Genomic DNA, 12,402 nt, shown 5'->3' with positions numbered 1-12,402 from the left:
GTTGGAAGGGAATCGTAGAAAATTTTCTTGTGCCATTCCGCTGTCGCATATATTTGGATTTTGCAGAGATGTCCGAAAGGTAATTTATGGAGTAAAACACACGGTTGTGTTTTTCAGAAAAAATGATGACAATGATGCTTTATGGCGAGAAGCTGGTGACGTTGGTAAAGTAGAAATAAAAAAACTTTTGTTGTGGATGCCAGTAATGACTCCGGCAATTACTGAAGAACCGCGAGTACTTTCTTTTATGGATCAAGGTGGTAAATCGTTGTTATCATGGCTTACAGTAACCACAGATAGTGTTCAAAGTACCATTAACGGTTTATTTACATGGCATGTAGCATCACAGCAGGGAGTTTCTGCACCGCGACATATTTTCATTGCTCTTCAAGATATTACACGAAAGAACTCACAAGAACGTAGTCATATGATATTTGATCCACTTGGTGTTACTGATGTTTCTTTAAAAATAAACGGGCATCAAGAACCATCTGAAAATATACAATTAAATTTTACGAATAATCATGTTGCACGTGTGCATTATCGCTTGATGAAATATCTATCGCGTGATATAAATATCGATACTGGTTTGCAAATATCACAATTGGATTTTAGGAAATATTATCCCATCTATTCTCACTAGAGCATCTTGATTTAACTAGACAGTCTGTCGTTGATGTGTATTTCAGAGCTCAAGTGTTAAAAGGGGCTATAGCTGAGTACAGAGCAATTGCTGTTATACTCAGCGATAGGACAATGTTACTTGAAGGTGTTGCTGGCCGAATGAGAGTCGTTGATGCACCAATAGAAAACATGTAGATTTCAAAAACATGTAGACAATTAGATCAATCGCGTGTATTATAAAATGTCATACAGTCATGTTAATGTCACTTTGACTTCTGGTCAGGTAAAGAAATTACAATCTGAAAACGCAAAAGCATGTGGAGCAACGATAACACTAAAAAATGATCAAATCGCTAATGGTGGTCCAAACAAGTTATCGCTGACTAAAACACTACTAAAACATTTCAATAAAGCGAAGCAAGCATAAACCGGAGTTCAACTTGATTTCGCTCCAAAAGCTATCAAGGATATATTAAACCGGTGGTATATTTCCACTTCTCGCAGCAATACCAGCTCTGATAGCTGCTGCTGCACCAGCTGTCGCAAAAGCAGCCGCGTTAGGAGCTGTTGGAACAGCTGCTGAAATGGCGTTAAAGAAAGCAACTGGAAAATGATACAAAATAAAGGACGAGGTCTAAGACTTCCAGGAACTCCGCCTTCATGGTACCCAGAACCGTTTTAAAAACCGCTGGTTTTCTACCGATGTCAAATTTTGATTTGCTCAATGCTGCTAAACAATTAGATATAAAAAATGTCAAAGGTGTTTTTATGCGAGGTCAATTACCACAGCAACCGAATAATCCAGAAACCGGAATTATTAATCTCGATAACAGTGATGGTCCAGGAACTCACTGGGTTGCTTACGCAATCGATCCACGTGAAATTATCTATTTCGATTCGTATGGGTTAGCACCGCCAGTCGAATTTCTCAAGTACGCACGTAGAGTACGAAGTACTCCAGTCTGGTGTTCAACGCTACCAACACAAACATTAACCGATCCACCGATATGTGACCGTGAAGTATTAAATGTTCTCACCGCGATATCAAAATCAACCAAACCGCCTCACAAAGTCGTGTACGAGTATACCGCGGGTCGATTTAAATAATACTTAAGAGAATAATGGTAGATATTTACGGAAGATCTCTCATCGAATCAAACATAAAAAAACGCGGTGATGTAGATTTATCAAAATATGCGACCAAAGATGAAATCGAAAATCTTTTAACGTTATCCGGGATAGACCCAGATGAGGTTGTTATTTTTCAGGACCGATACGGAAAACTAAAAACCAGCAATATCGAATGGAATGACATAGTTCGCAGGGTTCTTGGAGCTACCCCGGACAACATCCCTGTGTTTACTGACAGCGGAAAAATCAGGGATTCAAGTGTATCGTTTACAACCATCAGAGACGAGATGAAAAAAGTTGTAGCGAATCGCTTAAAAAATACCGGTGACACAATGACAGGTGAACTCAGCATGAACGGAAACAAGATAACAGTGTTAAGAAATCCAACATCCCCGGAAGATGCCTCAAACAAACAATATGTTGACGCACATTTCGCAACCCTAGAAGCGTTATTATCAAATCGTTTAAAAAATACCGGTGACACAATGACAGGTGAACTCACCATGAGCGGGAACAAAATAGTAGCTGTAACAACTCCAAAATCTGACAACGACGCCGCAAACAAATTATACGTCGACACCGTAGACAGTAAATTATCCACGCTGCTGGCCGAGTATGACGTTCACGTAAACGCGTTTTTAAATCTTCGTAGAAACTTTAGAAAAATTAATGAAACCGCAGAAGGAACCGAAGAGGAATTTATACTGGAAGCAGCCGATAAGACATTATACTCAACATCTTACTGGTGGTGTTTGGAATTCGTAGTTGAAACACCTGAATTGGTTACAGCGTAAGATAATAAATGACCCTCTTGACGAAGTCAACGACAACAGCATCAACAACAACATTAGATGCGCAACAATATAGATATGATCAAGTGCACGAATGGCAATCAGAGTTAAAAACCCTCATCGACAAATACAACCTAAAGGTAAAAAAATATAAACGACGAGCAGTCATCCTGGATGCGTTAGTATACTCAGTATCCGCGTTAGTTGCATCCACCGGCATAGTATTATCAGCGCTAACACCAGTAACAATCGCAGTAACAATCGTCTCTTCATCAACTGCAATCGCAGGGGCTTTTAATATAATCGCGAAAAAAATATCCTCGTGCACGAGCACAAAATTGCATGATTACGTCATACAACTAAACACAGCCACAGCCGCATACTCAAAATTATCGTCGTTGATATCATCAAGCATCGATGATACAACAATATCAGATTCCGAATTCGCTCTAATGGTTAAGATATACGAAGACTGCACCCGCCATTTAAAAACAACAAAGATAAATAATGACGGAATTACTTCATCGAGCTCTGCTCGACATAGTCGAAAATACAAGCCCCAAGAGAATTTCAATGATAACGGTAAGTTCGACTAACCCTGAATTTAGTATTAATTTCCCAACTGCAATTCCCGTAAAAGAAATTGCACTAGCACAATTACGAGTATATCATAGTTGGCCCAATATCAGATCAAAATCGTTTGGTGGATTACCAGCAAATAATTCGTTTGTGTTTGCACATAAAAAGCGACCCGATGGTACACGCGACTGGAACGTCATTGGGATACCAACCGGGTCTTATCAAATCGAAGAAATCGATGAGGAATTACAGCGTCGAATAAAAAATATCACAGGAAAAGAATCCAAGATTAAAATAACTGTTCATGAACCAACGCTGTCTTCTGCGATCGAAATAAGCACTCCAGACTACGCTGTGGATATATATCAGAGTTCGATCAGAACAGTGTTAGGATGGCCTGAAATCCCACCCGAAGCACCACCGATACCACCAGAACCGAAAAAGTCTGATTATTTCACGGATAAGACTTCGTACCACGATATGGTACCATCGTACAAGGATCTTTTACTTAGAATAAGAAATTCACCGCTGAGTGAAGATGCGATGGCTATTAGATATATAGATGAGGGTGATGGAACCGAATTTTGGTCATTTGGTGCTGAAAGAAACCTACTTAGTCCAAATCAAATGTTCAGATACTTCATACTTCATAATTGCATCATTGACTTTTCACAGTCGCTGCAGAGTTATCTCCGTTATCTGTATCTACATAAGAAAATATGATCCAGTTATTAAACTTGCATGAAAACTTTGATTTGATTATATTTTCTGCAACACGTTGGACCGAACCCGACTGAATATCAAAATACTTGCCAGCCGCGCACATCGACTGAAAAACTCTCTTTTCATCGGTCGCTATATTTAAAGATTGAACCATCTTAGGCCTTCTGTCCCCCCCCCCCTCAGCATTCCCACGTGCAGAATTTTCCCTTTGTGTGACGACTCATAAATTTTGAAGAGAGTTATTAAGTTTATCTCCGTTAATGTGATCGATCATAAAACCGTCTTTGATCTTCCCAAAGAAACACTCGAATACAAATCTGTGATTGTAGTAATTTTTCCCCCTAGCAGTAAATCTACGATAACCAGAATTACTAACAATGCCAACTGGGGTTTTCAGCAGACAATGTCTAACTATTCCATTACGATTCGCTTCGTAATTCTTGATGACAGGGTGTGGGACAAATTCCTGGTTCATTTTATATAATAATGTCATTAGTCTAATTTATAATTTGTCTGAAACCTAGTTATATAATCGCGCTCACATTTCAGCACATCATTGTTATTTTTTGTTATATCTTTTAAGTTCACGGTATCTTTTCCGCCCGCAACCTGCGCACAATTGTGTTTTACCCCTGACCCCAATACCACATCGCAGACACGGTATTGGTCCTGAACTCCCCCTTCGGATGCTTTGGGAATGTTCCCCGCAGAATTCTTTTCTGCAGGATTTGTTACAAACAGTTACAGACCCTACCTTGAGCCACTTGCACTGATTCATTATATATATATATATATATATATATATATATATATATATATATATATATATATATATATATATATATATATATATATATATATATATATATATATATTTCTTATTTAAATATTTGTCTTAAATATAATATGGAAGAGTTTGAGAGATTATCCAGAATCAAGCCTTGGAAAGCTTCTAGATTTGATCTTGACAGACTAACCCCTGATTCGCGAAGACGAGCCCTGACTGATCTGTTTGATATTATCAGAGATGCCAAAGACGAATTTCGTAATGATGGGGCACCTCACGTGTGGTCCACATTCAAAATTATACACGACGACGATGTCAAGGACGCTACAATGAACGATACACGAGCGAGAACAATTATCGATTACCTCAATCAGAAACACCATTTCAGAGTAAAGTTTATTGTGCGCTTGGATGATGATACGTGGATTATCCGTGACAAACGTGACCCTGTCCTTGCTAATGGAAAAACCGCTCTGTTAAGTAAAGATTCCAAACTGGGATTGACAGACCATATTACGCTCGAGCGTATCCTGTAACAGCGGTCATTTATGGAATCTATCACCTAAATGGTAGACCCAACATTAATGATCTTACCCCGATGAGATTTTCAAAGCTCAATTGTGTAGCCGAGCGAGTAACAGAACATTTTACAAATGCGAAGCGTGGAAACGGTTTAACTGATCTGCGACGTGAAAAAATAAACAAATGGGCTGAATCGGTTAAGGATACAGGAGCGTCAATAAACGATGTCGCTGAGTTATCAAGTAAATTAAATTTTCCAATGATAGTAAAAACGTTAACGGGGAAGGTTTTATATGAATCAGATAGTAAATCAACAGGAGCGCCAATTGAAATTATTGACCATAACTCTGACGCTTGGACCTCCGCGGTAACAATATTTCCACGAAATCGTGTTGTGAGATATTACTCGTCAGAGAGCTTTTGGAGTGGAATATTTGATGCTATTAGCCGAATAAGCAGAAACGACCCTGTGTCAGTGTGGTTGTTTAAAAGTTCCGAAGAAGGCGAGTATGATCAATTTGTAAGACCTAACGGCGAATTATATCGTAAAGAATCTCTCCACGAAGAAATGAGAAAACTTGCCCAGAGATACTCAAAAAATACTGAGCAATTATTAACTAATTGTTTTACAGTCCCGTCAGTTGCTGCCCATGCCGCGAGAGAGAAAAATTCATGGAGACCAACACACGCTGAGTTCCTTGAAGATATTCAGGATAGTTGTATCGAATACGGACACGGCGGTTTGTAAAACACCAAGTATAATATCAGCGAGATGATTTCCGTGGACATGACCGCGTGTTATCCCGGAAGTTTTCTTGTGATGGGCGAGTGCGCTGGATATTTTGCGAGATTTGGTCATCCTTGTCATGAGATGGTAAGAGTATCAATTAATGGTCCATTACCTGATTTTTCCCTGACAGGATTTGCTCGTGTAACGTCGTTTGAATTCATTGTGAATCTTCATCCGATTTGTTATGTTTGGTTTGGCAGACATTTTTCGGAGAAACGTTGGGCGCCAATAGTGTTATTACGATATATGCTTGACAGTAAAATATTGATATCGTTGGTTGTCAGTGAAGCGATCATATTGTACCGAAAACAGACTTCGGTTTGGTTACCAACACCGGAGCGCATCAGTCTCGATGAAGTCATCGAAGAATATGCGCGGGAATATCCAGATCTACCGGCGGATATCATTGTTAATGATGCTTCTAATATTCTTAAGATTAAACTCAGCAACAGTGAAAAGACAGCAAAAGATCTCGGTAGAAGAATAATCGGTAAATTTACTCAGGGTGGTGCATATGATCATAAACGACATCACTCACGATTGATTATGGATGATGTTGAATTAGATTTTATAATTAATGATGCCACTGCGAGAGATATACTTTGTCATCGGGAAGACGCTTACTTGTCTGACAGAACACGGTTGGGTACAATTGTTAGTTACATTAATGGAGAATCACCTCAGTACACACATCTAAGATCTTCGATGCTGGCTTATGTTTCTATAAATTTACTATCGATGATAAATAGATTTCCTGACACTGCAGTTAGAGTTGCTACGGATTCATTTTATATCGATAAAAGATATTCAGAATTAATGGCTCGTTTCACAAGCAATGATGAATCATGGGGTTCGTGGAGAATAAAAAAGGAAATGTTACATTGCTATTGTGAATCCGCTGATGTTGCGGTTAAAGATAGTTATTGTAAATCAGAATTATCAGAAATATCGAATGCACCATCTGTGTACTATCCAGTATCCAGACACAAAACCGTTTATTTGAACGGGGCGGAACGGTCTGGTAAGACAACTCGAGTAATCGAATTATTTCGTGGAAAATCGAAGATTTTCGATTCAGATATGATTGTGCTAACACCAACACACAGACTTGCCAGGGAGATGAAACAACGAGGAGTCAGTTCTTATATTTATCACAGCTTTTTCAAATACAGCGGTGGTGTGTGGACTTCAGATCGAATGGGGGAGAAATATATTCCAAAAACTATTATTTGGGATGAAATATGTACGGTACCGTTAGAAACATTAAAAACATTTCTCGATTGGTTATTTAAAAAAAATACAGCTGTGATAATGTGCGGCGATCACGGTCAGCCACCTCTGTTTGTTGGACCATCCCCACATTTGTGGTTAAAAGATTTTGTTGATTATTATTCGGAGATAACTGATGATCATAGATCTCTCGATGCAGAATTAAAGGAATTTAAAACATTAATCAGACTACAACCGAATAAAATTCAGTGCGAAATTATGCGTAAAGGAATTTAAAACATTAATCAGACTACAACCGAATAAAATTCAGTGCGAAATTATGCGCAAGGTGATTTCAGAAACTTCCTTGAACGACTTTTGAAAAACGTGGAGACCAAACGGTTTGATAGTGGCAAGTAGAAAGATCCTCAGAGACACACTTCAACAGCAGTTATTTCAATTACACAAGAAAAAAATTTCCAACACTGCCAGTGCAGCTGATACGCGGTTACAGAATATTAACGTTGATATACCACGACAGTCGGGGGGAAGCAGAATTTAGTATTAAATGATATTGTTACAGTTGATGTCAATGTTGTTGAAGACGCACTGCGCGCTGATAAATCCCCGTGGACGCTAGGATACGCAATGACGATACATTCATCTCAAGGAATGACTATTTCTGATACAGGTGTTTGGATTGTTGATGATCGAATCGAGTGGTCAAACAGTTTATTTGGCTGTGTCCAGAGTCAGAAGAATATCTCAACTGCGAAGGATTGTCTTGGATGACTCAATGGCTGATGAAATTAATAATGAAAACAACAATGATATAATAAGAAAAAATTTAGCTGGTTACAAACAGAGTGACAAAAAAAATAATCGAGAATTTGACCTTGATGTTGAATTTATCATGACACTGAAACAACAGCAGAATAATCACTGTGCGAGCTGTAATTGTATAATGTTGTGGCAGTATTCGAGTAAACACCCAAGACAATTCACCGTAGATAGAAAAGATAATCGTCTTGGTCATACACGCGAAAATGTGATGTTGACCTGTCTTGAGTGTAATCGAAGTCGTGGTGCTAGTTAAGTGATTTGCGCGGTAATTGTGTGTCCTCGGGAATTACTTGTAATTGTTCACGTGTGAATCCACGTTGAGGAGCAGTCGAATCCAGTCTGTAGATTGCTGGTCTACCAGTAGATCTAGTTATGTTAGATATCTTGTGTGTGGTAATACTCCAAATAGGATCAGTCGCTCTTTTTTACCACCTTCAAGTTCACCTGGTTCATATAAATATCTCACAGTGACATCACCCAGTATTGGTTGTGTTGAAAAATCACGTCATTGTGGTATATTTTTTTTGGGTAATTGCATTAATAGGTTTCATGTTGGTTGTTCGAGTTATTTCATTATTTAATGCAGTTATCACGCTTGGTAATCTTGCGACCCATTCGCGCGATCTCTTGTCCTGAATGAATTCCTTCGCGTATTGATATCCAAATAACCGCTCAGCAAGTGTTCGATTAAATCGCTCAACAACTGCCTGATCACGGTGAATTTCAGTATGCCCTCGTCTGATGGTGACGTTATGTTGTTTCATCAGCGATGATACTGCGCCTTGAAATTCTTTGCCAGGATCAACTTGTAATAGATGTGGCCATCGTAGAGGTCCTCGTTGATAAATTCGTTCAAAAGCATTGGCTACTTCAGATGCTGTTTTAGTCGTTAACGGTTCCGCATCTTTGTATCTACTTGCAACATCAACTACAGTTAACGCGTATTTATATGTTATTTGACGTCTTCGGATTTTAATAGTATCATGTGGCAGAAATATTATGTCAGCCTGATGAACTTCATTTGGCACACTGATATTGAAATGTGCAAAGTGAATTTGTTTAGGCGGAGGTTGGTAAATTTGCCTGTTTGGATAACCAATTTTTAGCAGTAACTCGCGTAACTTTTGCTGCTTCAGCGAGTTTACTAATTGCTGCGCTACCCCTCTAATATCCTTTTGGGGAATAATAAATCGACTCCATTATAATTAATTACCAGCACCTAGCGCTAATTTATGTTTCATCGCGGATTTTATTAACCAGCTAGCTAATTTTTCCTTGAGAGATTTATCAGTGATGGAATTTAACGCGTGAATTAATTTCACATCTGCGAGATGTCTATGCTGCAGATCTTTACTTTTATAAGGTACATCATGAGTATGACACGCCTTATCAATAGCGTTTATCGGATACTCACCTGGTTTTGGTTGATCTTGGTCATCAAGTCTGATATCAAGTCTGGTTCCAGGGCCGCAGTAACTATATCCTGGAAGATGTTTTTCTCCTGGGTATTTAGCCCAAGGAGTTCCGGGTAGTTTTCCTAATTTTGCTGCGATGTCTCCCCCCCCCCCCCCGTGTTGCCTTTTTATTTTACTTGATTTTGGCTTTGATTTTGATTTTGGTTTTGACTTTGGTTTTGGTTTTGGTTTTGGTTTTGACTTTGGCTTTGGTTTTTCACCTGACTGCACTGACTTGCCAGTATAGATAAATTTAAATTTCTTTGTACCGCATCGCTCACACTGTTATTTTTTGTCGTAATGGTTGTTAGATCACTTGTTGGCGTGCGCGCCCTGCATTTCACACAATATAAATCCATATTCTTTTTATATATTTTCTATATGGAAATCACTGACTTTTCTGCAACAAGGAAACGAGAACCAGTTAAGCATCACGCAGCGCTACCAAATTCTGTTCGTATGATTATTATAGGTCCATCTGGAAGTGGTAAGACGCAGTTGTTACTTAATTTAATAATGAAGTGGATGAGGTGGGATAAATTATATTTGGTAGCTCCATCTGTAGACGATCAACGATGCTATGATGTTATAAAAGATTATAATGAAAGCGCAAAATCGTTAAGTGGGGACGATGTTGTTGAATTTATAACCGATGTTAATGAAGCGCCAAGTATCGATGATATTGATGGAAAGTTAATAAATTTGGTTGTTTACGATGATGTAATGTTGGATAAACAATCAAATCCAGCTAGGATATTTTCCAGAGGTAGACACAAAAACACAGATGTAATTTATGTAACCCAGAGGTATACACAGATCCCTAACGTGATCAGGGATAAGTGTAACATTCTTACTGTCTTTAACGGAGTTGATACTCACAAGTTACGAAATATTCATCAGACCTGGTGTAGTGGTGATATGGAGATAAAATTTTTAATTCATAGCAGCAGGGAGGGCGACGCTCTCAACGCGTCACCGACACTATCGCGTATTTTCTTAAGTTGCATCGAGGGAAAAAAAAACATCAGCGATAACAGGTAAACCAGTTTGTCATCGACGGAGTTGTCTTACGCTGAATATCGCATTTTTTAACGATTTTTGCGATCCCCCAGGAAGTTGTATTTTGCGTAAAATACGGGTGAACCAATTAGAGTCTGTTCGCCCTCCCTGCTGCTCTCTCTCTACAGGCACGTAGCTATTCATACGCAGGTACGCTGCTGCGTACGAAAATTTTGACAAGAAAAAAAAAAGAATATATTTCAAACCAATTATTGCAATGGTTTGTTAGTAATTCGACGATTTTCAATTGTTTTAACATTTTCTCGGGGGAGGCCACCCACCCCAAACTCCCACTGGCAGGAGTGTGACTCCCTCCCATCCCCCACCCCGTCTCGTAGCGACGAGATGAATGCCGTCGTCATTCTATTCTTACGTATGAGAAAAACAGTTTAGCTACGCGCCTGTAACATAAAAGAGAAATAAAATCGCTATATCTTTCCCAACATAAAAATGAACATAAAGATGTCAACGATATGATAATTGTGTACAAATAGTTAAGATTCCTGCAGGATTAGAAACGATTTAGCATGTTCCAGCGAGGCAACACTGTCAAATGTAATTTAGAGTTGAAAGTTATAAATGGTTAATATAAATGGTAATTCCTCTAGGAATGAAACGACAATTCTAATATTAGATGTCCAAAAAACATGGAATGCAGACAGAAATGATCTGTTCTCAGATGGATTGGCATGATAAATAGAAGAAGCAAGATTCGAATAAGGTGGAAATGTATCATAATGGACATGAATTATGGAAGAGAGTGAACCCGTACTATTTCTAGGTCTACCAGGCTGCTAGAAGTAGAATCGATGGGAATACTAACGTAAAACAGCAATACATTAGCTTTACGTATTTACTTACACGTTTAAAGACACAAAAGACTATCATAACATATTATTCTTTATAAAGGACACTTTTTTGGAAAGGACTCGTTTTGGAAAAGGTGTGTGTGTGTGTGTGTGTGTGTGTGTGTGTGTAAAGCTTGGTTACTTTCTTTGACACAGCTGTGGAAATTAATCCGCCTTGTGCATCCAGTGTATCTTACTGCTCTGCCAGAAATAACTGAGGTTGCTTCGATTTTTTAAATGTAATTTTAATTCATTCAATTAACTCAGTGAAATACAAATACCTTGTTCTTATTAATATACAACATCAAATCTGTTTATTAAGCGTGTTAATACAGGTATAATCAAACAAATCGTTGTTATTCAGGATGACATTAAACGGTACTGGAATCCAGGACTTTTGGTAACTGACCTCCAGAATTTGAAGGGCATCGTCAATCAGCTATTGCATAACAATACTGTCTAACGGATCGCTGACCAATCCAGTTTCAAGCTAGGTGTGAATCATTATTTAATAACGTTTTGACAAATAACGATTGCACAAAAGTTTTGTACAGTTGACTGAGACTCCTAGCTAGTTATAACGTTAATGACATTTATAATTTTGAATATGAATTATCATTCCGTTTTCACGAAATTTTCAACATAGTTTCTGTTAATGTGAACAAAAAGAAACACATTGGGGTTAGCTGGAGACTTGTATTACGACCGTATGGTGATAAACTAAATAACAGAAAGGAGCAAACAAAACAAGTTTTGTCAAACTTAACAAATAATTAATTATCTAAGTTATAAATAACAATGTCAGCTGGAGACTTGTATTACGACCGTATGGTGATAAACTAAATAACAGAAAAGAGCAAACAAAAAAGTTTTGTCAAATTTAACAAATAATTAATTATCTAAGTTATAAATAACAATGTGAGAGGAACTTACAGTATGGTAAAGTGAATACAAAAAAATCCTGAAAAAAGTTCTGTCAGAGTCCGAAAGAATGAAAAGATTTTAAATTTCAGAGCCGGAAAAATACTGGCCCGCCAAGAAT

Source organism: Sinohyriopsis cumingii, chromosome 15, assembly GCF_028554795.1.
Source record: "Sinohyriopsis cumingii isolate HCF-2022 chromosome 15, ASM2855479v2, whole genome shotgun sequence".
In the NCBI taxonomy this organism is placed as follows: Eukaryota; Metazoa; Mollusca; class Bivalvia; order Unionida; family Unionidae; genus Sinohyriopsis; species Sinohyriopsis cumingii.
This window is presented reverse-complemented; position numbering follows the sequence as displayed.